This window comes from Corvus hawaiiensis, chromosome 26, assembly GCF_020740725.1.
Source record: "Corvus hawaiiensis isolate bCorHaw1 chromosome 26, bCorHaw1.pri.cur, whole genome shotgun sequence".
Lineage (NCBI taxonomy): Eukaryota > Metazoa > Chordata > Aves > Passeriformes > Corvidae > Corvus > Corvus hawaiiensis.
Window position 1 is genome coordinate 35,486,472 of NC_063238.1, and position 27,588 is coordinate 35,514,059.

Genomic DNA, 27,588 nt, shown 5'->3' on the forward strand with positions numbered 1-27,588 from the left:
GTGGGACATAGCTCAATTTGCTTTGTCATCAGAGACCACTTTCAGTAGCCTGGTAAGGTCCAGTGACCACCTTGTGTGCTCAGTGTTGTACCATAAGGCAATCACTGCAGCTCAGTACACAGCTCACAGGGAGATTATGTGCTTAGAGTGGGATTCAAAGCAGGTTGTAGCCTAAGCAGGGAACTACAGTGTGTAGCTGAGAGATAACCAGGAGAGAGAGAACTGCAGGGCCTGGGTGGGCAGAGGCAAGATGCATATCTCCAGGGTCCTCACTCCCAATCCAAAGCTGGGACACTACCCCAAAGGTAAATGCTTGCATTCATTTTTTTGAGACCCTAACAAGTCCTGCTTGTTTCCTCTGAAATGGTGGCTAATTTCTTATTGTCACTCCACAACCTTTTTTCCTCAGCCACGCTTTGCACAGTAGTCAGTGGCTGAAACACTAAGGCAGGATGTCAGTGGTCCAGGTTCAAAGTCCCTCCTCTGACTGGGGAAATGCTGTTAATTATCCCCAATTACCAAGCTGGATTTGGGCTATCCTCCAGAGCTCTCACTGAAGCTGTGCAGCTGTAGCATAGGATTCAAGAATTCCTGGGACAAAAGAGAACACCAGCAAGGCTGACTATAGTCTCCTTGGAAGGGGGAGAGTTGGGTATTTGTTACTGTCAGTTTAATAGATTTTCCTTGACACAGTCACTGGATGTAGCACACATACTCTGCTGATGGGGCCAGCTAGTAGCTTAGGTAGAGTCTGACTTCTTTGGCTGTCCTTGGAGAAAAAATAAAGCAGAGAGTGAACACTTGCTACACTACAGGCTTATTCATATGATTATTGGCATTACATTTTAACCGTAATTTTCTGTTGTGAAAATTAGCTTGCTAAGTCAGAAGAGGAGTAAAACTCTTCAACCTCTTCTACAGGCTGCCTCAAACCAGCCGTTCTTCACATAAATCTTTTTTGCACATCTAATTTTCAAAGTACTTAATAACCATCTTTTTCTTAGATGAGAGATTTTGAGGACCAAAAAGGGTTGTGGGATTCCTGTGCCTAACCTAGACAAATAGATCCTCTATCTTCTCCAAAAAGTCAGGTGTTCCATCACTGCCAAACACCAAAATGTTTATGATCTACCAGTTCTATGCTTCCCTATCCATTTTTTGCTCCTTCTCAAACTGACTGTTTGCCTTGAGGCCAGCACACCAAGCCAGGACAGAACCATAAGGCAGTGCAGATTGCCATGTTATCTGCTGTCTACCCTTCTACAGCTCAAGGGATGTTTATCTCCTTCTCCGCCTCTGTTCATCTTTGCAGGGGTACCAACTCCATCAATCTGCTCCTGAAAGATGGTTTTAAATGCCAGCAGTTGTCAAAAAAAGTGGGAATAATATAAATGCTTTGTCAGGATACGGCTAGTTTACTGTTGCCTGGAGAGATTCCCTGCCTGTGTTACTGTACTTTGAATTATTCTGAGTATCACTGCAGAACTTCTCTTAGCAGCTCTCCTTTCCTGTTATTCTTGCTCACATCTGTTCACTGTAGTAATGGATATTTTTTGGCTGTAAGCAGTTATGCAGCATGACACTCGGCGAATGGATGTCTGTGTGTGCAATAGCTACTGTTTTTTGAAGACTCATTTGGCTCTTGTCCCCTCTGGGTGAAACAAACAAATATATTGCTAGAAACCACTTGCCAGCCTTTCATTGCAACTGCTACCTTTTTGACTGACATTGCTTATGCTTGAGCTCTCCTCTGAACCGATTTCTTTTGGGGAAATCTAAAGGATTTGATTTTAAGCTTCAAATTTATTGCGTGTATGTTTGCTCAATGACAAGTTGTGCTTCTGCTACCTAGTCAATGGCATATCTGTTCTTTGTAAGAAACATGCTGTTTATATGTGATATAATTATTTCCACTAACCGCTCAGAACCCAACTGATCACTCTCACAGCCATAAATGAATCTGTTTGACAACCTGTTCTCTGCACAGTAGGTAGTCTTCCACCCGCCAGCTAATTTATCATTGCATCTGCCTGGCTCTGCCAAGGGATATGTTCTAGTGCATTTATTCTTGTCTCTAAAAGCTTGTGACTGGCCATTATCTTGGGAGGAGACATTCGTAGAAGAACAAAAATTTCATGGTGTATATTTCTGTCTTTCTGAAACTCTTTGTTTGCGGCATCTCAAAGAGATCTCCTCCTTTAGTTGTTTTCGTTCTCTTTTACAGTTTGTACTTCCCAGTAATTGCAGAGACCCCCAGCACCCTGACTGGTTGGCCCAGGCTAGATGAGAATGTTTCTCAGTGTTGGTGAGAAGTGCTTAATTGATATTAACGTGGAGGGAGATGATCTGCTCAGCCCTAGGACAGACGTCATTTGGTACACTTTCCTTCCCTCTAATGCTGTAGTGCTCATGCAACCTGAAAGGACCATCTGTAGATCTTTGAGATTAGTGCAGGCCTGTTTATTATTTGGCTTTTCTGTTGGTTTCCTATCTGTCTGGATCTGCTGAGCTAATTGCCTTGATATATGAATGTCCAGGGTACCTTGGTATCCCAGCAAACAGCAGATTTTTTTAGCACACATTTATTCCTAATTCAAAGTAATTTCAGGAACCTACTGAACTGAGAAGCCACCAAAATGGGAAAACCTTCATCATCCAGACTGCCTGAATCAAGCTCTTCTGCCATGCTGCTAAGCAGCATTTGCATTGTCTGAACTCTTCATTACAGTTTGCATTTTTTTTCTCAGGGTTCAGATTCCACACCTTCCCTGACATGTCTCCCTCCACCAGTTAAAGCCAAAGCTCTGCCTTTGAATTTCACAAAGGCAGCAAAGTTCACAGATGCTGGGACAAGGTCAAAATGGTAGGTGTGACCCACAAGCTGAGGCTTTTTGATCCCCTGTAAAATATGTGTCTTTATTCTTCAGTAGTAGAATCTCCTGTGTTTTAGACTTGTCATGTCACATACAGAGGAGGATTAACACTACCAGAAGGAAAATTGAAGATGTCACTCAGAAGAATGGACAGGGCAGTAACTTATCAATAAGAGTATCATCCTTGCACCTAACTGACTCCAACACAGAGACATGTCTAGTTTCTACTAATATTTCATAGAACCAGCTGGTACTACTAGATCCAGCCAGTCCCAATGAACTTCATTTTAGCCTTTTTATTAGCTTATAAATGTGATAGGGTTGATGGATACCATTTAATGGAGCACTTTCCACCCTGCTCCTCCCTCCCTTCCCACCCTGAAAAATCTGACATTCATAAATGGAGGAGGTCAGTAATTTGCATCCAGCTGAGTGGCTGTCTGGCTTTAATGAGATGATTTGTAATCATAAGCACTGCACTGCAGTGGTGTCTGGTACAGGGGGAGAGGAACACGTATGCATACTCCAGCTGAGATGAGGAAGAGGTGATGGGAGGGAGGGAAAGCACATGGATCAGAAAAAGGAAGCAAGGATGGAATGACATAAGGAGATCCATTAAATGTAATACAATAATGCTGGCCTGGTTAGCATAAGAAGAGCCAGAGGCTGGCTGATGCAAGCCAGTGAAACTCCTATTACTTAGGGCAGGCAGGCCCTAAGTAATTGCAGGATTGCACTTATCCAGAGCTCTTTAGAGTAGCTGAAAATAACGGGTTTGTTTTTGACAGCTGTAAGCCCTCAGTGCCCTTAATGCATAGATCTGTCCTTCCACTCCTTATATAACAAAAAAACCTTCCAGACCAGGAAGAAAATTCAGGGGCTGAAGACATTATACATTGTGGAGATGGCATGTTCCACTTCAGCTACATTTTCAGCATGTTTTCCTAAAGAAGTGGATCACGTTCTGTCTTTGTGTGTATTCTTCCTCAATCTGATGCATTTTTAACCCACTGGCTCTTTTCATTTCAGTCACACAAAGCAGTAGCAAATTCCTGCAAGTCTCAGACAGGCAGGTAGGAGAGAGATGGAGACTATTAATCCATTCACTGGGGGAAAGACTCAGAAGAGAATCCTTCTGGGAGAGAAAGATTTTTAATTCCCTGACTTTGATAAAAGCGTCGCTTGGCATCTGTTTCAGATCAGACAGCCACGAATCCACCACAGGCACAAATCCATAGCAAGCCAGGCTGAGCTGGCTCTCCTGCATATACAACTACTTTCTCTGGCTGACTGTGAGAATTTTACACCTCTCTAAGACTATCTTTCCCTTGTCTCCAGGGTTTCTTTCCTCTGTAGTAGCAATTCTCTGAGATCGTCACACGATACTTTTTCATTAGGCATCCCAGCTGTGGAGGACTAGGTTCCTTTAACCATGTCTCCAGCTGTCTTGAGTTATTCTGCAGTAGGCCAGCTGGACCAGTGTAGTTTTTCTTACAGCTGCAGTGGAGTAGCTTGGATCAGCTTTAAGGTTGTTATTTTTAAATTCATTAACTGCTTCATGTTATTAAAAAAAAGAAAAAAAAAAAAAAAGGAAGCAATTGTGCAAACTGATCAGTTTGGCTACAATCTGCATCCAAGGAGAAGACATTGACTTGAGGCAGGGGGGCTGTTGGTTTGGCCTCACTTGCAGTGCAGGATAATGTTGTTCAGCCCACAGCCCTTTATGAGGGGAGGAATCTCCAGCACAGCCTGCAGTCACATCATACCAAGAGACTTTCGGCCCTTATTCATCTCACCTTTCTCAGTCACGAACTCGCATCATCCCCTTCCTCATCTGACCCTGGAGCATGAACATCCATCCTTCCAGGCAAAAAAGAGCTTTTCTCTTCCCCTCTCCTGAGCTCCTTCTGTAAAACATACACGCTTCATATGCGTCCTTCTCTGCAGATGTCTGTAACTCTGCAACATAATCCTTCCCTCCTCTTCCCTGGGGAGACACGTTACCCCTATGTTAAGTACAGAGGTTTAAGTTACAGGGATGTGTGGGTGGCCTTCACAAATTGTGCCAGTAAGATGTTTCTCAACCAGATTTTCAGTTCTGACAGAAAAAGAAAAAGCAACACAACTCTACCCAGCATGCATAAAACAATAGTTGACCTTCGAGACAGACGGTGTCTTCAGTAGCACCAGGGAAAAAGCTTCCTCTAGGTAAGACAGATATCCCTATAGATGGTTCTTTTTGAGAAGAGCCCTGTCCTGGAAGCAAATCTCCCAACTTCTCTGCACTTTCCAGGCTACCTAATCTCATAAGCAGGTCTGCGAGCTGACAGTATCTCCCACAGCTTTTTCACAGAAACACCAACTTCTTTGCCAGGTCCTTACACAGTACCAATCTACTGTGCTATGTAAGCAATGTATCATCTGTCAGAAAGGAATTAGTTGTGTGTAGTCTTAATGTTAAGAACATAAATAAACTGTAGATTGAAAAAAAGGTCATGAGGAGGGAAATTCATTTTTACTGTCTCTCTAATGTACCATGTCTCCTCTTTGTCCAGGGACTATCCCACAGATGATCACCTCTTGGCCAGCAGTGCACTTTAGTGGCATCGTTCAAGCTAAGAAAAACCTTGAAACATTCACTGGGCCCGTTTTATTATTTTCCCAATCATGTTTCCTTGACTTGACTTGTCCTGTCCCTTTGATCAATAGCAGACGTCACCCAGCATGTGACATGTTTTGGATTGATTTAGAGTACTTCTAAACTTCTAAATCACTTTGCTGAGCTTCCTCTCTTTGATGTTGTTGGCAATGGATAAGGTCTTAGGCTGGGATTTTCAAAGGACACAAAACTAAAGAGTCCAGAACACTTAAAGCTCTTCAGCCCCTGTTGAAAATCACAGGTAAAGAGTGCAAGAAATTTACTTGCTTTCAATTATAAGGTTTTCAAGCACTTTTAAGGGGCACATAGTTGCTTTATGGGGTTTTCAGAGGTGCCTTTCAGAAGTTGTGTGCTTAGGCATATTTGGAAATCCTATTAGAAGCCATTCAGCATCTTTATATGCCTAAATTCCTTTAAAGCCTGACTCAGCATACTGTGATACTCTTCTGTGTGTGTGAGAGCAACAGCATAAAGAGCAGGCTCTCAGTGAATGACTGATGCTGTATGAATGTGTGGAATACAAGCCAAATCCCAAATGCAAGGGCTCATATGTTGCAGTCATATAACCCAGCCACTTGTGTCTTCAGCAGTTGTCACAGCAAAGCTGTCATTTCCTAGTTTAAGAGTGTTTATCACATCCTTATCCTTGATACACACTCCGGGAGGAGGAAGGATTCACGAAGCAAGTGGAGGAAGGATTCATGAAGGAATCAACTTCATCAAACTGAGCAATGAGAATGCTCCCAGCAGTGGCCTCTGTCTGTTTGGGTATGTGGAATGGATAGCTGGAGTTCCTCACATAATTTAGGTTACATTACCATTTTTCAAGAAAAATCCACAATCTGGATTCAGTTTGCATAAATATGAGCTTCAAAACCAAAGTCTAAAACATCTCATTCCATTCTTACCAACTTCCAGCTGAAGGATATTTCTGATTATGAATTGTAATGGTGGAAAATATTGACTGATTCAATGGGAGCAAGAGTGAGAGACAGACACACAGACCATTTCCGAGGAGATATATCCTGTTTCCTATGAGCTTTCTTATTAAAATTATCCCAGTATATACATTCTCTATTCAAGCATGAAGTGCTCATTACAAGTCTCTACATGAATAATGTACACTTAAAATGATTCTCTGTTCCATAAATATTGATCTTGGTTAATAACTGACTGTGGGATTCTATGTCTTCTCCTCTGAACACTACTGACTGAGGGTCTGGACTCTTCCCTTCCCATGCTGTTTCTTTCCCTTCACTCCTGTATTTTTCCAAGAAGATATTATACTGATAATATCAGTTTAATGATGACACAAGTTTGGACCGGAGTATACAGCAACTCCTCCACCCGTCCCAGTTCTTGCTTAGTGTCCCTGGTGATTTAATAGGAAATTGTGGGGGGGGGGAAAAAAAAAATTAAAAAAAAATTCCCTTTCTAATTTAATGTGTGATTTCTCTGCTGGTTTTTGCTGCAGTCCTTGTCCATTTTTGCTTTAACGTTTAGTTAACATTATTACAGTAAAATACATCTATCAGTCACTTTGTGAGACCAGTTCATGAAAAGAGTTTCAAAGAGCAGTATATGGACCATATTTGCTGCTCAAACTGCAGTGGACCCAAGACACTCCTTGTATATGAAGCTTCCCAACCTCATGCTTGATAAATCTGTACTGCCTGTACTGAGCATTTGGAAGATTCTACAGATTCATGGAGGAAGAAAAGCTGAATGATCCTAGAACGGTGCCTGGCAGAGTTCAGGTTTATTATGTCAACTTCAGCCAAGACTCCAGAACTGTGCCTCTGCAGGCCCTCACTCTGCAGCTTTTAGGCTGGGTGTACAGGAAAAATTACTCTTACTTCATACACCAACATACCTTTTATATCTATCTAGAACGAGTTGTCCATACAGCTTTGCCTGGGCTTCATACATTAGATGGAAACTGCAAGCAAAGATAAAATGTGCTGAATATCCTGTCTGTGGTATTCAGGTACCAGGGAGAAGAGAGGAAAGGCTTTGATAGCAACACTATGAAAAGATTTCATCACGGTGTTTTATCCTCTAAACTCTGACAGAATTTTCCTCTTTTGGACGTTCTGAAAATATGTGTTACTAAAAATGCTGTGGTTGTTCCTATAGTTCCCAAATTTTCCTCTGGTGACAGAGTTATAGCCACTCCATGTGGGAGCTGAGAAAAAATTTCTACTACTTATCTTCTTTCACTCTCAGCCTTTGCAATTCTTAGCCCAATGGCTCCTTGCTTTGAGAGAGAGAGATATGGAGGATGCTGTCCAACAAGCAATATCTATTTATGGAGACAGTGAATACACAATGAGTTAGGAGACGGTGACCAAAATGTGCAGCATTGTTTGTGGGTCCTTGAGGACCAATAAAAATAATAGAACTGCAACTGTAAATAGCTTATTACAAACATCCAATTTCTATGCTTGGAATTCAGGACTCTGTCCAGACCATAAAATTAATCCTCATTGCCTGCTGAACCTTGGAAGCCGGATTCCTCTGCCAAAGGTCACTCAGTTCTCAGTGGTGGCATCAGGGCTGATTTGTTTCGGCTCTGTGCGTAAACATTTGCTCTGCTTGGTTACAGGCTGGAATCGCATGAAGATCATTGGAAAACAGGGTGAAGTGCCACAGCCCCTTCATAGCTAAGGATTTCACCTCAAGGAAAGGCACATGAAAGGACCTAGGTACTAAAATTGACATATCCTGTGATGGGTAATATAAGGAGAATGCCAAAAAGGTTTTGCCTCAGGCTAATACTTGAAATTATTGGTGAAGGAATGAGGAGAATTTGTAATCATAGCTAAGGATAGATGTGGTAAAATATGCTTTATGTTCAAAGCTGGTTTTAATTTTTACTATGCTAAAAATGATAATGTCTTTAATACATTTTCAAGTATTTAAGATTTTCAATTATTGGGTATTAATCGAGAATATTTAGAAATGCCTAAAGGGGCCAAGCTGAGATGTTGATTTTTTTTTGCATAGATTTGCACTGATGTCACATGCACAGATAAAAACTTGTTGTAACGCTGTTTGCATCATCATTTTAGTTTGATTTTCAAGTGTGTTCCTTCCTCTGTAGAATGAATCATACATCCTATAAACTGCTTTAATATCTCTGGTGGTGGTATCCTGACCCATAAGAGAAATGAACCAGTAACCCCCTCTTACCCCTCTCTTATAGGTCATCATGTAATTGTATACTCAAACTTTTAATTTAAAGTTGTACTGGAAGCAGTGTTTGACATAGTTGTGTGGACCTTTTCTGGGTCTTTCACAGTAGCATAGTCCCTAAGGGAATAAAAGGGATGTAGATACACCCTCCTGAATTAAAGTCCTGTGTTGCTACCACTGCAATCTCTTGATAAGACCTTTTGTTCCCCATCATGGTCTTGTCCTAGGAAGAAAAAAAAAAAAAAAAGAAAAAAAAAAAAAGAAAGAAGTGCAGAAGCTCAGGGCTGAGCTGCTGAGCTACAATGCTCTGCTGTTACACCAAGGATGATGTTTCTTATCCTATACCCCCATCCTCTCCCTTAAAGCACAAAACCAGCCAAAGACTTGCTCAAAATTCAGTGTTGGCCATGAGGCCTTCAGAGATGAGACTGAAGGTATGGACATGCCTCCTGGCAAGTGAGTGGGATGCTCTAACACAAGTCCACTCACCAAATGGCACTTATCTCCAGGCTTCTGGGAGATTTCGCCTCTGTCTGTGTCCAAATGGGCTGGTATTAGTACAATTGTCACTTGTCAGTTGATAACAAAAAGGTAGAAATTCACACAGATCTGTTGTGAAGCCCAAGTGTTAGCAGCCCACCTCAGGGCTGGTAATACCAGTAAAAGTTTGGCAGTGGCACAGAAGGTACATGGAAGGTTTCATGTTCAGCTTAACCTACACTATCAACAATGCCAAATGGGAAATAGGTGAAAAACTCAAAGATGTTCTCATTAGTTAATTATATGAACTGCAGTTTTACACCAGAAATCAGTGTCCCCTGTTGCTTGACAGACATTGGTAGATCATTTCCTGTTGTCCCTGTACAAGGGACCAGGTGCAGCCTATCCTGGTTGGTACAATCCCAAACACACTGTAAGTGTGCACATCTGCTCGTGTAAGTGGACAGACCTCTTCTGACACCTCTAGGCTCCAAGCCAGCAAAGAGGGCTGCCCATTAAGGCCTCCTTTTATAACTGGAACGTAAAACATCCATCTGAGCTGCAGTTGGTACTTGTGGGAAGTACTTCCCACTCTGCAGGGCTGTGAGCAAGAAGGCAGAGTTGGGCTCTGCTACTGCCAAGCTGGGCATGGGGAGAAGTCCCTTTCCCTCATCTTCACCTTCTCCCTCCCTCTCTTGTGGTCTGTGAGCAGAGGAAATCCTGTCTCATCCTGCTTGTATGTGCACTGCTCTGCAAAATATGGTCTTGATCACATCTGTGGTTTACAGGCTTTATTATAGTACATAGAAACAATGGGAGTTTTATTACCCTGAATGTATCATTTCTGTTTGAATGCACCCTCAGCATGGTGTTCTGACTATGGGCTTGCCGAAAGACGCTCACATAGTAATTAAAAATTGCTAATACTGCTAATGTTGTTCAGAGCATAATTCCACATCAAAACTCTGCTTGGCTTTTGGGGCCTTTTAAACATCCAAGTTTTATCCCACTTCAATTCATCTTCTGAGCCTCTTCTCCATAGTGGATCAAACCAAGGGCCTGAATCCAACCATACTCTGAATGAAGCTCCAGACTGTATAGCTTCAAGTCATCTTCCTATGTATGAAATTGTGTGCAGTACTGCTTTGTAGAACAGAAGTCCTTGGTCAAGTGCTTTTGTGCTCTATCATGAAGAAATGCAATAAAACCAACTTTTCCAGTTGCTTTAAAATCTATGTTTATTATAGCCCCAAAACTTCATACCCTGGGGATAAAACTGGTAAGTCTCACTTCCCAGTAGAAGTTTGTCCCAAGTAGAGCTGAGAAAGACATTCACACCAGGACCCAAAATATGGTTGTCACCAGAGAATTCCATCACATTCTACAAACGAGGGTACCACTCTGCTTTTTCCCCTCTTTCAGAGACAGGAACTACAGCCTGCAGCTCTCAAAGTCAAGTTAAAATCTTTCTGCCTGCCTCTTTCAGATTATTGCTAATTACCACAGTGATGAGCTGATTTTCATAAAAGCTCAGTTCCTATTTTGGCACAGAGCTAACTGGTTAGAAGTCCTAAGAACTGTGTACACTGATTACCGGTCTTTTTCAAAATCTGTCACAGTGGGAGCTGCTAGTTTGTGAACATTTGTGAAAATCTCTCCTCACATTAGCAACATTAGCAAAAGCTTTAGCATCTGGTGCTGAGCTCTGGTGAGGGCCTGAATATGGCCATTTTTTTGTCAAAATCAGAGGTTTCTCAGTGGAAAACTGAGGTTGAACTCTATGGTTTGACTCAGGTGTAGTACAGTCTTTGGAGGCTGTAGTGGGTTAACCCTGTCTGGATGCCAGGCACCCAACAAAACCTCTCTATCACTCCCCTCTGCAACAGGGGAGAGAAAATATAACTAAGAGTTCAGGGGTTAAGACAAGGACCAGGAGAGATCACTCACTAAATACCATCACAGGCAAAACAGACTTGAATTGGGGATATTAATTGAATTTATGACTAGCAAAATCAGAGCACGATAATGAGAAGTAAAATAAGACCTTAAAACCACTTTCACCCTATCCCTCCCTCCTTCCCACCCCTACCTTCTCCCCCAGCAGTACAGGGAGATGGGAATGGGGTTTACAGTCAGTTCATCACAGGTTGTTCCTGCCAGTGCTTAGGGAGAAGAGTCCTTTCCATGCTCCAGCATGGGGTTCCTCCCATGGGAGACAGTCCTCCACAAACTGCTGCAACGAGTCCATCCCACAAGCAGCAGTCCTCCACAAACTGCTGCAATGTGGGTCACTCTTCCAAGGGGTGCAGTCCTGCAGGAACAGGCTGCTACTGTGTGGGTCCCCCCAGGGTCACAATTCCTACCAGGAAACCTGCTCTAGTGTGGGGTCCTCTCTCCATTTGTCTGCAGGTCCCTGCCATGGACCTCCCATGGGGTCACGGCCTCCTCTCAGGCATCCCCCTGCTCTGCTGTGGGATGCCTCCATGGGCTGCAGGTGGATATCTGCATCCCTGGGGATCTCCATGGGCTGCAGGGGTACAGCTGCCTCACCATGGTCTTCACCACGGGCTGCAGGGGAATCTCAGCTCTGGTGCCTGGAGCATCTCCTGCCCCTCCTTCTCCACTGACCCTGGTGTCTGCAGAGTTGTTCCTCTCACATGATCTCACCTCACTCTTCTCTGGCTGCAATTACATTTGCACAATACCTTTTTTTCTTCTTAAGTATGTTATGACAGAGGTGTTTCCATCATTTCTAACTTGACCAGCAAGGCCCAGCCTTGACCAGCAGCATGTCTGTCTTGGAGCTGCCAGGGATTGGCTCTGACAGACACGGAGGAAGTTTCTGGCAGCTTCTTACAGCAGTGGTGTCCATAGCCCCCACTACCAAAACCTGGCCATTCAAACCCAATACCTCATTTCATATCACTGCTCTATCAGTAGGATACTGTCTGTTTCTCTCTTCTCTGTTATCTTAACTTTTCTTTTTAACATGGGGAAAAATTTTCTTGGCATTCCATCTAGCCTTGATCAGCCAGGAAGTGTTGACTGTGTTGCACTTTTACTGCATTAATTCTGTCAACCTAATATGAGGATAAACTCAAATTTGCTGGTAAACATACCTAGGGCACACAGAAATCAGCTCTACCAAGCTACAAGCATGTAATTTCTAATGAATCTTTTGACTATGCATACTCTGTGTGTCCTCTCCATCTCATAAACCAAAAATAGGAGCTGCCTTTTCCACAGGGAAACTGGCATTGCATCTGTTGAAGCAAGAGGTTGTTAAGCAGTTTATCTGAGCTATGGTCAATGTATCATCCTTCTCTCACTTTTTGAGCCATTTTTTTGAGAATGATGAATTGTAGTCATCACTGCATCCAATTAATTTTTCCTCAGCTGGTTCTTATAGTGTGTTTGTACCAAATGTCCTCTAACAGCTGATAAATCATCCCTGAGTGGCTGCAGAGGCAGCAGCAGTGACATACACTGGACTGACGACAGGAATGTGCCACACCATGTCTCTCATCCCCTTTTACTGGAAAGAATTTTGTGACCTTTGGTGGCATTTGCAAGAAGCCATTTTATACTGATGTTCCATGGCTCTATTGATCTCTGTGTAGTATTAATCTTAAACAAACAGGCCATATAATTTATGTAAACTCCATAGGTAATTAAATTCCTTCCAGCAAAGGTCAGGGCAGAATATTTAAGATTTCATTTGAATAGAAATTACAGTTAGAAATGAAGGGGGAAAAGAAAGAGGGAAAGGAAGAAATTTGGAGCTTGTCATATCAATTATCACAGTGTAACTAAGGGGAATCAAGTTACTTCTCAAGGGCTAAGATTCAGTCTTCATCATCTGCACACTCAGTTTGGGAATGTTGTTGGGGCCCTCCCCCCTGCCGTGGGGTCCTGGGAGAGGGGCCCTGAGGGGAGAGAGACGGGGTTTCCCTGCTCCTGGTCAGCCTCGTTCCCCATTGGTTGGTTTGTGTTCCCCTGCGCAGGCAAGGACCCTCGAGTTCCGTGATTGAGCAGTTCCTCGGCAGAGCTCCGGCCATGCGGCTGGAGAAATAAACATCTCTGAAACATCTATCAAGAACCGGTCCATATATAGTTCTTTTCCATGGGCCTCGTTGTCTGATACGTGTGTTGCAGTATCCCCACTGTAAAAATGGTGGTTAATGTGAGCAGAACGATCCCCGATCCCTAAGGACAGGGACTGATTTGTGAGTAAACTCTGGATTCCTCTTCTTGTTTTTGTTTTGCTATTCCATATATAAATTATGGAGGAACCGTGGAAAGACTCTTGGCTCTCCAAGCTGCATATGGACATTTATCTTAAACTTGAAAAGATTCTTGAACAATGATTTGTAAATTTTAGCTTAATTCAAGCTCAAAAGGAACTGAAACACTTCCTGGCATGGCTATTTAAGAACTTTTTCTATGTTTCTTGGGATTTGATTCTTACCAAAGACTTTTGGAAGACCGTTTGGACACAGTTAATTTTTGAGTCAAAATATATGCCGATGGAAGAATATCTTCGTGAATATTATTTAATTACCGAGACTGCTGAGCAATGTCAGCTGTGTCCTGGCAAAGGGAAGCGTGCCTCAGAGTCCGTGTGACCCAGGCCACGTGCACCGAGCGCTCTGCGAGCAGCAGTGAGGCAGTTCCCGCGTGTGGGTGGAGCCACGCGAGCCGCAGTGTTGGCAACGGAGCGAGGCGCGGCGGGAGTGGGGCGATCCGGCGGTGCCCGCCCGGCCCCGCGCAGCGCGTGGTGGAGCGAGCCCCGTGAATGCCCAACCAAGAGGGGCAGCGCGTGGGCGGTGGCTGGCGGCGCTGGCGGTGGAGCGGAGACCCACCTAGCCGAAACACACGCTGGAGCAGGGTGTGGAGAGGTCATTGCTTGGGCCCTGGCCGAGACGTGGGTGCAGCCTCAGGCAGTGGCAGCACAGCTGAGGGCAGAAGCGGTGGAGCGCAGAGAGCTGAGCGGCGCTGCCCAGCCCGGCCCACGCGGCCCCGAATGTGACCCCAGGAAGAGCGCGCAGGCACGAGCAGCCCTGGCGGCCCCAGCAGCCCTGGCAATTCCAACACGGGAGTGAGCGAAAGCAAAAGAGAAAGCAAAAATGCAGCAAGACAGAAAACAGCAGCCACTTGGAAAAAGGAAAAAATCACCATAGCTAAGGTTTTAGGAATAGTAAAATGGTATAATGTTAAACAAAATTATGGTTTTATAACAAGATGTGACAACCAAGAAGACATATTCGTTCATAGAACTGCTATTAAAAAGAATAACCCTGAAAAATACATCCCAAGCATTGGGAGATGGCGAGGTGGTAGAGTTAAAATAGTGCAAGGTAGAAAAGGGTTACAAGCAGCAGAGGTCACTGGGCCTCATGGTGTTTCTGTAAAAGGCAGTATATATGCTAAAAATTGTAGTCATGATAGACAATATCTCCATTATAAGCCCCCCCTACAGTCTCCCTTTCCTAATCCCACCTTTCCCTTTTACCCTATATCCTATTACCCCCAGTGTATTCCAAATCCGTTTTTCACCCCATGGCTTCCCTATACAATTCCCTTTCCCTACAACTCCTCTCTGATGCCAAAGGGGGAATGAAAAGGGGGAGGGAAGAAATTAAACTCTCTCCTGCCTCAGTTTCCCCAAAAAAACATGCCCAGAGAGTCCTGTCTCCCTTCTGTCAGCCTTAAGATGTTCCAAAGAATCTGTTTGGACATTTAAAGACTCAGGAGGGTGGCTTGTTTTATTTTGAAACTGTTCTTGTTATGTTTATCCAGTTGTTTTCAATGTTAAGTTTAAATCTCTTTTGTTAAAAATAAATGGGTGAAATGTCGGGGTCCCTCCCCCCCTGCCATGTGGTCCTGGGAGAGGGGCCCCGGGGGGGAGACACGGGGTTTCCCTGCCCCTGGTCAGCCTCGTTCCCCATTGGTTGTTTTGTGTTCCCCTGCACGGGCAAGGACCCTCGGGTCCCGTGATTGCAGCAGTTCCTCAGCAGAGCTCCGGCCATGCGGCTGGAGAAATAAACATCTCTGAAACATCTATCAAGAATTGGTCCATATATATTTCTTTCCACTGGCCTCGTTGTCTGATACATCGTGTTGCAGTATCTGCACTGTAACAGAATGTTTGCCTAGAATGACTTATAAATAACTTTAAGAAATGTTCAAATAGTTCTAATGGATGATGTCCTAATGAAAACATCACCTTTTTTTCAAAGAGAACTGAGATTCTTCATCTTAAATGAACAAAGCATATCTTTGTAAGGGACCATGACTAGTATCCACTCTTCCTTCACCAAGATCTCAAGACCCATGGAGAGCATGTTTACCTCCAGCTTCACAAATCTTTGTATTTCAGTGTTCAGGCTGGTCTTCTACCAGAATAATATGTGTTCATTGTGCAAGTCCAGATGCTCTTATTGAATGCATAGTTTCTGAGAAAGGACACTGAACAAAAACTACTTCATGACAAGATTTCATGCTTTGAATATTGTCTTTTTTTGCTTGATATGTCCCAAATTATCAGAATGTTTTGTCATCTTTGGGAAAGGCTTGCATAATTTCTACTACTTATCTGATGAAATAGTCTATCCCTGGTCTCAGCAGAGGACTATCACAAGACTGAGAGAGGACCTAGGCTGGGCACGGAGATGTTCAGCTGGTGAAAACCTGGGAGCAATCCAATCTACGGAGAAGGTTTCAGCAAGTGCCACAGTAACTGCCTCCTCCAGCTGAGAAGAGTTCACTTTTACAGAGATGGCTGGGGTATAAAATACTCTCAGTTACAGAATAGCATAAGGGGTACAGGTAGGATTTTTCAGAGTAATTCTTTATTGTCTTTTTCCACCCCCTACGGTCTGTAAAGGCTGTTGTGAAATGGGGTGGAGGCTGATCATCACTGAGAAATGTAATCCTGGTCTCATCTTAGTGCATGCATTGCCACACCCCAATAATTTGCAGAAATTATTGTGTAAAAGCACGTGTCCCCATTCAGCAAGTGGTGACCACTAGGAATTCAGGAGCAAAGAGCACCTGCAGCTGCATCTTAAACGCTGGCTGCCCACTGCTCTGAGGCAGCCGCAGCATCTGCTGCTGCTGCAGGTCTTGCTGCAGTCCTACTCCCATCACAGTAGCATCTGCATCACCAGCTTTGCAGCAGCATCTTCCATCTTGCAGCTGGCTGCCTTCACTCAGTCAGAGGCCCATCTGCCTCCACACTGCCTGTCTCTGTTACTGATACGATTGAAATCACATCTGCTCCTCCACTGACTGCTGCTCTCATTGTGACTGCAATGTCATACACTCTTGTGCTTTCTGCTGTTACTGCCATAATGTCACAGGCATCTGACTCGGGTTTTGACACAGTTGCTTAAAACCTCTGCTTCTGTGCTTACCTGGGGACACAAGGGTAGCTGGGCTGATATGAACCAAAGATTGATCTATACCCATGTTTCTCTACCAGCGGCCATCTCCACACACTAAGAGGGAAGATGTAGGCACTCTTCAATAAGCAGATGTGGGAAGATTGATGCTGATCTTTCCTTGCTTCTGCAGTTGGTGCAGCAACTATAGCGTTAGCTGGGATTTGGGACAACTAGGTTCAGATTCTGCCTCACAAGCAATTTATTCTATTACTTAGGCATAGCTCTGTTGTGGAGTTTTACATTTCATGTCACCAATGCCTGTTTTCTGGTGGTTGGTTTTCACTATGAAAAGAAACCTAAGCATCTTTGTCCTAAAGTTCCCCATGCAACGAATGAGGAAAGTTACAAGAATTTGTAATTTTCTAGAGAGTCGCAGCACAGAGAAAATACTTCCCCATAGGAAATGGAAATGACATGGGCACCTTCTTTCATGAAGGTGAAACCATCCCCTGGAGGGATGTGCCTGTTTCTTTCCAAAATTAAAGAGGATTCAGTCCTTTCCCAAAAAACAGCTGACATGCAAGTGCTCACATTCCCCTCTGGTTGCAATGGCAGCACTGAAAAAAAGTAACAGAAGGAAGAGAATTCAGTGGGTTTTGGCTGTCAGTTTGAAATAATGTCTTCCCATCCCCCCTCCACCAGAAGATTGCCTCAAAATCAATAAAGAGGTGGGTCTGTGTGGGGAATTTTCTCGTCTACAAGCTCTGCATACAGTGCTTAAAAATTCAACAGGTGAGAGGGGAAAGGGCTGGATCACTCTTAGTCAGTGAAGAAGAAATCTGAGTTGGGATGTTTATCATCTGCTATGGCTCCCACAAGTAGTAATGGTGATATTTATATAGAACAACAGCTTCAGATCAAAAAAAAAAAAAAAAGAGAGAGAGGAAAAGAACTAGTGCTGTAACTCTGCTCTGAAGGACTACTGTTACAGGACAAGGAAGAGCATTAGCTGGTGAAATCCTATTGCTGGTTATTCAATGTGTTCACAGGTTTTCCCAGTAAATCTCTGCCATGTACTAAAACTCCCCTGTTTACTCACAGAATTACAGAAACAAATTGAACTTTCTTGTAAGTAATCATACTTCCAGGCCAAAAGCTCAGCTCCTCACACATGTCCCCCTCAGGCCTCTCTTCACTGACATATGCTGTCACACCCAGTATTCTTTATTACAAGCTTCAATCCAAAAGTCATACAGCCATGTTGGCATGCTCTGCTAGAGAAATAAGTCACTCTGGTTGAGCCAATAAGTCCTGAGAAGAAGCTGGGCTCCTCAGCTCAAGCACAGCCCTTGCAAATATATTGATTTATGTTCAGACTCTTGGGTTTATGGCCCCTAATGTGTCATTTAGCTCATACAAATCTATACAGGTCTGTCCTGGAATATTTGTAAGACTTTGCTGACTCATTAGTAGAATACCTCAGCATATCATAGCATGTCTCCTTCCCTCTCCTTCTCCCTCTCTCTCTCCCCTCCTCATTACAGTTCTAGTCCCAGCTCCTTGTAGATGTACTATTATGGTACACTACTCCGTCACACCCATTGCAGTGGATGCTGTGGGAAGTTTGGGATGGTGCAGTCTGACGCTGATGAGTCAGGCAGCCCCATGCTTACCGAGCTCAAGACATTTCAGAATCCTTCTTGAAGGCAGCAGGCTCTGTCTGGGTGCTTACATTTCAATAATTGTGTAATACTTGCAGAATCAGGACTCCAATCTGCCATCAAAATGATCTGCACAAGCAGCTGGTCTCATGCCTGTCTAGTCAAACTAGACCAAACCTCTGAACCTTTTGAGGCTCGCCCATTGCTAATAATTAATGTTTCACTTTGATAAAGCTGACATTTGGTTTATAAAGGCAGACTAATAAGCTCCAAGAAGGCTTAGAAATCCTATCGAGTAATGTGTTGCATTACAAATCTTAAAAATTACTCTAAAAATTAACATAATCTACTGCTGGGCACGTTATTATATTAATGTGATTGGAAGCGTGACCTCTTTTTGCTAACTTTCCAAGTGACCCCAGTAAATCTGTGGCATTTCTACACATGTTAGAAATAACTATTTTTTACAGACCTGTAAAAATATAAGATAGAGAACGTAGATACAAAAAATACTGTATTTTCAGGGCTTTTAAAATTTCTGTTACAGGCTTTTCTCTTACATGAACGTGTTTTGTATTTAATGACTAGCCCAATGTTTACGTGTTTTATGCAATGGGTTTTGTCTGGACTTTTTTTTCTGGCTTTCCATTTTTGAGGCAGATGTTATCTTTATGGTTAAAGAGGTTTGGGCCTCCCTCTGTGATATTTAAAGGGACCCAAAACCTACTCATTTTAGTTTCAGTGGCTGCAGCTAGCAAGTAGTGGGAGTTATTGACCTTGAGATGACATGCATGGAGGGACAAAGTGTGATGGAGACTTTGTCACATCTCTCTGTGTCTTTGTTGGACAGTAGCTGTAATGTACATTTAAGTCTTTCAGTTGTGTCATTTCCCTCCCCTGGCTTGTGGACCACCATCTGGAGGACACAGATGATGCAGTAGAGGATAACATACTCAGTCACTTACACAAGAGGAAGAAAACGAGGAAGATGAAGGAAATAAGATGAAATGAAAAGTAGGAACCAGCATGTCTTCTGATGTCTTCATGTTCTCCTGACTAGGGTAAAAGGTTTTCTTGCAATTCTTAATTTGTTGGGAGCACAGAACTAAAGCCAGATATAATATTAATGATAAACATTGGCTCTGAAAATTTGCTAAAGCATTTTCCAGCTTTTGATGTTCCGCCTTTAATGCAGTGTTGTTTCTTCCTGTCCCTTATCTACTCCTTGCTTTCTGTGAGCATGGGAACTCATCTTTCTTTGACTTATGGGTCTTCATCAACATGTGGTGATTGTTGCCCTCTTCACCAAATATCGTGGGTGTCTCAGTATGTCTTAAACAGATCAAAGCCAATTTTCCCTATGCTCCGTCTTCTGAAATGGCTGTTGAGTACTGTAGAAGCAGTGTGTCCCAGCTCCTTCTGATCAGACAGCAATTAACATACCAAGAAACCTGGCACACCAGCCCTAGAGAATAGGTGTGAAATCTGAAAAAAATACGGACCAAGGGCTGGAGCAAGTAGAGGGAATAATGAAGGATGATAAATTTGCAATGGAATGGAGTTATTAATCTTCTTGTGAATATAAACTGAACTCACCAAATGATATTGGGTCAAAATAACGGGAGAAAATTTTTAAAATGTTGACACTCTCAATACACATGCACAAACATTTTGGCAGGAAAAAGTCTGTTCAGCCTGAACTGCACTTTTTCCCCAGATGAGCTACAGGAGAGGAAAACAGATAAATTTCTTCCTAGGCTACTCGAGCTGCAGGGAGTTGAAGGTGTGCATCTCCTTTTTAACATCTTGGATATTCCCCAAATGCACTGGGCTGACTTAGTGGCCATCTGTCTGAATTGACTGTGTTGTCTCTGGCTCGAGTGACCACCCAGCCTGAACTCTGCAAGGGGGGGCTGCCTGGCTGCGGTTGGTTTCTTCCCCAAATACCGCTAAAGTGTGGCTTGGTGTGTGCTTTAAGTAAAATTATGCTACTGTTCAGCTCTCCACTTGATTAAAATGTATCTTTCAGCATTTAAAGGTGGGCAGTGACTTCCTGGGATTAGAAAGGGAAGTGAACTGGCTGGAAAGCAGCAAGGAAAGAAGTTGTTTACGAGTAGTGTGAGGGCAGAGTAGCAGTGTTGCTGAAATCTGGGGCTTGGCTGCATTACTCAACTCCAGTTACAGATCTGCTAAATGTGTTCAGAGTCCCGTTTTCTTTCTTAATAGTACACACAAGGACGCTTTTACCAGAAGAGTGATTCATCTGCTGTGGTATTCCAGATAAATTTCAGGAGAGCAGGGCTCCCTTGGGCTGACAGTGTATCATTTGCCTCAGGACAAATGCCCTCACAGCCTGTCAAGTTGGCTGAACACAGGCTTGTGAAGAACTGGACTTTTTCAACATGTAAGATTTCACTCAGCATAACAATTTTTCTTCCCATAATAAATGTTTTGAACAGCTTTGGAAATTCTTGACTTCTCACGGCTCTGGCAGGAGAGGCACCACCATCCACAGGAAGTACAAGTATTATAAACTCACAAGTACAATCACTCTTTAACAGGTCTGTGTGAAATGTGAGTGAGCACACTCAGGTGCCACTTCACTAATTTATAGCAACGGAAAACTTGGCTGTTTTGAAGGCATGGAGGTTGCAGTGGCTGTCAATTTAATGAGAAAGAGTTGTTCTCATCTCTGTTTCTGTTTCAAAAATAAGTAAGTTGATAAAAGAAACCTATTGTAAGTGTTTTAATGACAATTTTTTTTAAGCAGTCAAAACATCAGCTTCCTGAAGAAGCCAATAGCTGATTAAAAAAGTTTTTTGCTTTTTTTTTTAAACAGATATGTGTATGTGCTAGGAATATGAAAAGAAAGTATTTACAACCTCGAGTCATTGGAGTGGACTGTAACATTCTCTTACAAGTAGAGGCCAAGATTTCTGAGGTACAGACCTGTTTTCTGCCAGTAGCAATTGATATCATTCTCTTTTCTCTGTCAGATAAGTAGGATAACACTCTCATATGCACTGTAATCTCATCAATTTTTCTAAAACATCTAGAGATCCTTGGATGGGAAACAGTATCTGATTCAGATACTGAATCTATAATTTCTGAAATTTTGTGTCTGTACAGATTTCTGATTCAATATATTTGCATCTTGAATATCCTACCTGAAAAAAAAAGAAAAAGAAAAGAAATTGAATTTGAGCTTGAACTAGCTTTTCTTCTGTCCTGTTTTGATCCTCAGTAGTGCTGTGCCATACCTTCTGGCTTTCTTTTTTTTTTTTTCCTGAATATTAAGAAAATGCTCAGCTTATTTTAATGGTCATAGAATGAGAAAAGAAAATATCACTTTTTTGATGTAAATTAGTTATATTCTTATGCTGAAGAAGCAGCTTATTTTGGTAGTAGTGGCTTCTGTTGTATTTATGCTCCTCCACTGATCTCATCAGGGTGCCAGATGAGCCATCCTTACAGGATCTGAACCAGCTGTGTCCAATATCAATGAGGAAAGGGACGTGTTAATTGTAGCAAGTGGTTCAGAGACCAGTGCTTCAAAGCCAATTCAGTCAGACCACACTGAGCCTCCCTGTGCACTGTTTTTCACATGATCTTTTATCATCTTTTGAACAAAAATTCTATATAGAGACACTGAATTTTCACTGAAGAAGTTATTTTTGCCATTAGCCAGAAGCACTGTGACCTGCCATCTTCCTCTTATGAGTGGAAGACTGAATGATGAACCAGGGTTAGCCTATAAACTGATGGTTTATTTTATTTTATAGGAATAAGGTGAATTAACTCTAGACCAGAGCATGGGGGATTTTTAATTATTTGCTCTAAGCCAGTCTCCTTCAGCTTGGGCTTGTGTTTTTTAACTCTCTTAAAGGAAATATCTCTCTGCTAAAAGTCTATTTCGCTGTAAGTTGCAGGGCTTGAACTGACATTCTGGTGGATGTTGCAGTGAATTTCTTGATCTCTTAGGCTTGCTGTTCAATGCTTCTCATTTTGCTTCTTTTATTCTGAGAAGAATGTGATGCTCATGTGAACTTTTAAACTTCTGCTCAGGCACAATGTGGAAACTCATGGCTCTCAGATGTGCAAGCCATTTCTCCTCTCTTATGGACTCTGGTAGAACACTCACTAACTACTGGTTTTGAGGGAAAGATCTTTGGCACCAGTTAGGTCCTAGGAAAGAATTTTTGCACAAAGTCATTTTGTTGTAAGCTAGAAAGTAATTCAAACACTAGAAGCTGTTGTCAGCAACACTTCCTGTAGCCCATCGAAGTGAGGTTTTCATGAAGAAGGTCTCTGTCATCCTTGGACTCTCCTTTAGCAGTTCCAGCTATGAACACAACAGGGTGCTCATTGCTGCCAGGCACTGTGGGGATGTGGAAAAGGGAATATCTTCTGAGCAATTTCCAGTCTTTGTTTCAAGAGTTAACCAAGGGTTTTCTTCACAGACGTTACTTCACAGAGACGGAAGTAATGGATCAAATATTTCTAAGAGTAGGATGCAAGTGCACTTAAAATCCTTTTGAATCTTTTCCAAATTAATCAATAATTTGGTTAATTCTCTGGAGTTTATAAAAAATAAGATAGGAAAGGAAATCATAGTTTCAAAAGAAGCTTATTTTGTATGTGTTTGTTTTATTTAAGCATGTATGTAAAGTCTGGCTATCCTTTTCATAAAAACATTATGTGAAGGATGTTGTGATCTCAGAAGAGTTTGTAAGATAGCATTAGAAGTTATTTGGACAGTTACATTTTCTGAGGTTTCTTAAAATCCACAACTATGATTATCCTCAGTACGAGTCCTTTCCATTTGTAATAGTGCTTACTATAGTCTTTTTACAGCCTAGGTTTACTGACTGTGCCAATTCACTGGCAGTTTTCTTTGAGTTTCCTGTATAATGCAAACTAAATATTAGTTAAGAATAAAAAACTTCTTTAATGATTTTATAGTTTTTGTTAGGAACTTATGGTTCTGAGCTAATAATATCCTAGTTCACAACTGTCATTTCTATCTCTGTCATCACTTGCCCTCTGGAATTTATGTTTTATAAGTCAGTGTTCAGGATCTTTATTTTTATATAGCCTTTTGCCCATCCTTGCCAGGATTGTTTGTACACCAGTAGAGGCTGCTTCGCATTACATACCCACTTCCACTCATCTTTAGGCAGGAACACTTTGAACATTATCAATATTACATTTCACATCTAATCATCAGCTAGTTGAAACTGGCAGATGAAAATGTTTGTTTCCATTATGTCATCCCATTCTTGCTTCACTGGTCAACATGTCATTTATAGTTGTGGTAAAATTAGTTCAAAGCATGAAGAACTTCAACAACCCATGTTCAGTGGTTATCAAGTATTGATAAAGAAATCAAAATGGACAGAACTTTCAGCTGAAAGTCTGCCACGTGATGGGAACCTGTATAAGTCTCCTGGGGTTTTCAGCTTTGAGATTCCTGTTGTAGGCAGGAGCTGGGACTTACCAAAGAATTTGTGGATGAAGCAACCGCATCAAAAATTCTGCAATCCTTGCATCAGGGCAGCATGCTTTTTCTTTCACATCTGTAATGAAATTTCCATGAAAGACATTGTGATTAATGACTGCAAATCTGAAAGAGATCCTGAGTTACACCAAACTCCAAGGTTTGGTGTAACTCAGATTCATGGACAAGGTGACATGAGAAAGATGTAATTAAAATAAAAAGAATCTTTCCTAGCTGTTCCATAGCTTTTGGAACCAACCACATTACACCTTGCATAGCAGATTTGCATCCGCAAAAGATCACTTTCTATCAAGTAACTGTGCTCCTATACAAAGGAGACATTGTGGCCATTTCAACCTTGTTCCTTCAGTTTGTCTGCTCTGTGATCAATATCACAGTCTAGACCTGGATGACTGCAGAATCTGATTGCAGCTTAGTTTCCCACAAGAGTAGCTAAACCTGCTGAAACAGCTTGAATATGCAGCACTGAATAAGCAGGCTGAGTGACAAATGTCCTCACACCATATTGGGAAGCCCAATTAACAGAGTGCAGTGTTATTTTTCTCCCTATTGCATTTTGGAAGGATTAAGCTCTGGCACAGTCATTGTTAAGTAAAAGAAAATAACATTGGCATCCATTACTGAATAAATAATACTAAGGAAACTGTAAAAGTGTGGGTTTTTAAAGTTTTTCAGTTTATATAAGTGTATATAGGGTTTGCCTTAATACTTGAGGATAAACTGGCAGTATGTTAAACACTTAGTGTCCACTAAGGACTTTTACCCAATTCTTTGGTAGATTTAACAGGGGCAGTGGAAAAAAATACCTTCCCTACCAATCCTTTTCACAACCACTGTCAGATGACCCTGTCCCTACAGTGTGGCTGGAGGTGCATCTGATCTACAAAGTTTAGAGCCTGCAGGCAAAGAGCACTGATGAGAACAGCAAGGTCATTATTAGGTTTGACTGCATGCACTGGCTAATGAGGATGGGTAACTTCATTTCAGGTGGCATCTGCTTTCCCTAATGCCAGCAGTGTCCCTGTGAACTGTCTCCTGAAAGGCTTCACTTTGAGGCTCATCTTAGGTCAAGCCTCAATCAACACCGACTGACTTTAAAATGCTGGGCTATAATTTGCTGTGCTTTAAAGATGCTTCATGGTTATGTCTGTCCTTGCTGCACAAGTGCTGACTCTGGTAGAGAATCAGAAAGGAAAACTTGGGGCCAGTAATTATATCCACTGTCAAAACTTAAGCCACTGGTATATGTGAGTCAGTGAGACAGCTCTTGGTCTGGTTTGCCAGATGAAGTGATCTGGTCCCTCCAGAGAGGTTTTGTTGGATGAAGGGAGGGTATCAGAAACTTCTTTTCCCTGGACAGGCAGCCAGGAAGGGAAGATGAGGAGAGAAGTGTGCCAGGGGATATGCTCAAATGACTCACCTCTGTTAGGTAATGCCTTAGCTCCCTTCTGCAGCAAATACAAGCCAAAGTAACCTCAGGATACGTTTACCCAGAAGATTGGGCTGCACAGCTTATTTCATCATGGGCACTCTTGGCTGAACTCATTTCTAGGACTCAAGCTTTCGGTTCTCGTACCAGCTACCACCATTGAAGTAACACAGAACCTTCATATTACTTTACTTTTTATGCTGAGATCTAATGCATTCAGCTGTGGAATTCATTATTCAGTCAGTGAAAACAAGAGCAAATAAAGAAAATGGATGTGGGGAAGGAAGGGAAGTATTGAAGACAAAGGGCTTAGGTACCTCCCAATTGGGGATCACTCATACAATGGGCCATTAAAATTTAGCTGAGTCGAGTATATTGTTTTTAATTTGTATTCCCATAGCATACTCTGTTAAGGAGGGTGTATGCAGCAAATGCATATTAATGACGCTACACATTTGCATATTATAGATCCATAATACCAAGGGTGTAGTAAAAATCTTTAGGAAAAGTGGTGACTATGCAGCAGTCAATTTTCTCTGTATCTCAACCATTTTAATGCATTTTTTTTTGCACACACACACACACACACACACACATAAACCCCCTACAACTGATAGCTATACTACATTAAGGGACTAATGACCTGCAAAATTCCATTTATAAAAGATGACGAAATGTTAGATTTATATAGGGAATCATCAAACTATCTCTTCCTCTGGAAGATTTCCAGTTCTTTGTTCCTTTGTTCTAAAATTTTTAAACCAATAACCTGACAAAAGCATTGTTGTTAAAGATATATATTTAATCCACTTCAGATTTAGTGCCAGGAGAAGATTATCCTGAATTTAGTTTTCAGGATAGTTTGTATGGCTGAGATACAAATTTCAGCAACTCAACTGTTTACCATGAAAAGTAGCCCCATCTGGGCTAGCTGTGGATTTAGTTGGTGGTCCTTAACTAAGGAAAGCTTTAGTGGTTACTTCAGCATGTCTTAACAGGCATATCCTTTACTGGGTTATGCTTTGAACAAAATATGACAAGTTTGCCTCCCATCAGTGCAACCTACTGTTCATAAATGTTGCTACTGATTCAAGAGAACTTATAAATGTGGTAAAAAACTGGCCAGTTATACAAAGATATGAGAAAAAGTCTTGAGTGCCACATGTCAGTCTTGGTGAGGGAAGGTTTTATATGTAAGAGATGAAATTGTGGCCCAGATTCATAGAACCATAGAACAGCTCAGGTTGGAAGGGACCTTAAAGAACATTTAGTTCCAAAACCCTGGCATGGGCTGGCTGGGACACCTTCCACTAGACCAGGTTTCTCAGAGCTTCACTAAAAACATCTGCAGTTCTCTATAAAGGCTAAAGGGGGACAGGCAAATATTTCCGCTCCCTTTTGAATAGGTTTTTATACTCTGAGGAATCACTTGTAGCTGTTTCTTGCTGGAACAGAATCATGGCAAAAAAGGGGAAAAGTGGACTCCAAGCTCATGGTGCAAGAGGTGGATTTTGGGAGGTCTGGCTGACTGCAAGAGGCTTCTTTCTCAGAGGGTCCCATGTAGTTTCCCATCAGCTGGTTTTTGTATGAACATGTGATGAGAATTAAATGATGTCTGGGTCAATATTGGGCCTGGACATGAAATGTTTAACTCACTCCATCCCATCACCTCTTTCTTAAAGAAGGTGCCACCTCTGACAGACCAGAAGGAGCAGGAGAAGTCTGATTCCATGATGCCAGTTGATCCTTGTCTCACTGTAGCTCCCTGGGTGGTTCCTGCCCTCACCTCTTCCACAATGCAGCAGGTACCTCACGGGTCCACTGCCTCTGTGCTTTGCTGCACAGAGAGTAAAAGCCCAAGCTGTTTTCCACTGATGTTCACAGGTCTTGCCATTGACTACAGTGTGCACTGGAGCATATCCTAATTTATAGAAACCAAATGATCTTTACAAACCTAAAAAGGCTAAAGTAATGTAAAATCATCTTTGGACCTGCTCAATGGCTTTATATTCTCAGTGATACTTTCTTTAAGAACAACAAATCAGAGGTTCCAGAAAACAATTTTTTCATTCTTCAGCTACTGTCTGACCTTAGAACTAAGATTTGTATTTTCAGCTTATGCACAAATCATCATCCTTTGCTTATTAAGGGATAACAAAAGTGGAACACTATACGCTAAAAGTAGGTAGGGGTCTAAATTTTAAGTAAATATATCTCCCCTACTTTGCATTTATTTTTTTTAATATCTACAGAAGGAGTGCTGCCTCTCAGATTTAATTTGAACCTGAAAAACAAAAAAACCCTCAAATTGTATTGTCTTTGGTGAGGAAGGACATATCCCCTGTGTCTTGTATGCCTGCAGCAGTTGTCCATGAGTTTCTATTCCTT

General features: G+C 42.2%; 1 long non-coding RNA gene across 1 annotated transcript in view; it reads left to right on the forward strand.

The window, feature by feature from the left end:
- The first annotated feature begins 202 nt into the window (after nucleotides 1-202).
- LOC125317388 overlaps nucleotides 203-27,588 on the forward strand; it is a 220,398-nt gene continuing 193,012 nt past the window's right edge. Inside the window, exon 1 of the long non-coding RNA XR_007200046.1 lies at nucleotides 203-305. This is a non-coding gene — a long non-coding RNA (uncharacterized LOC125317388). The remainder of the gene's footprint in view (nucleotides 306-27,588) is intronic.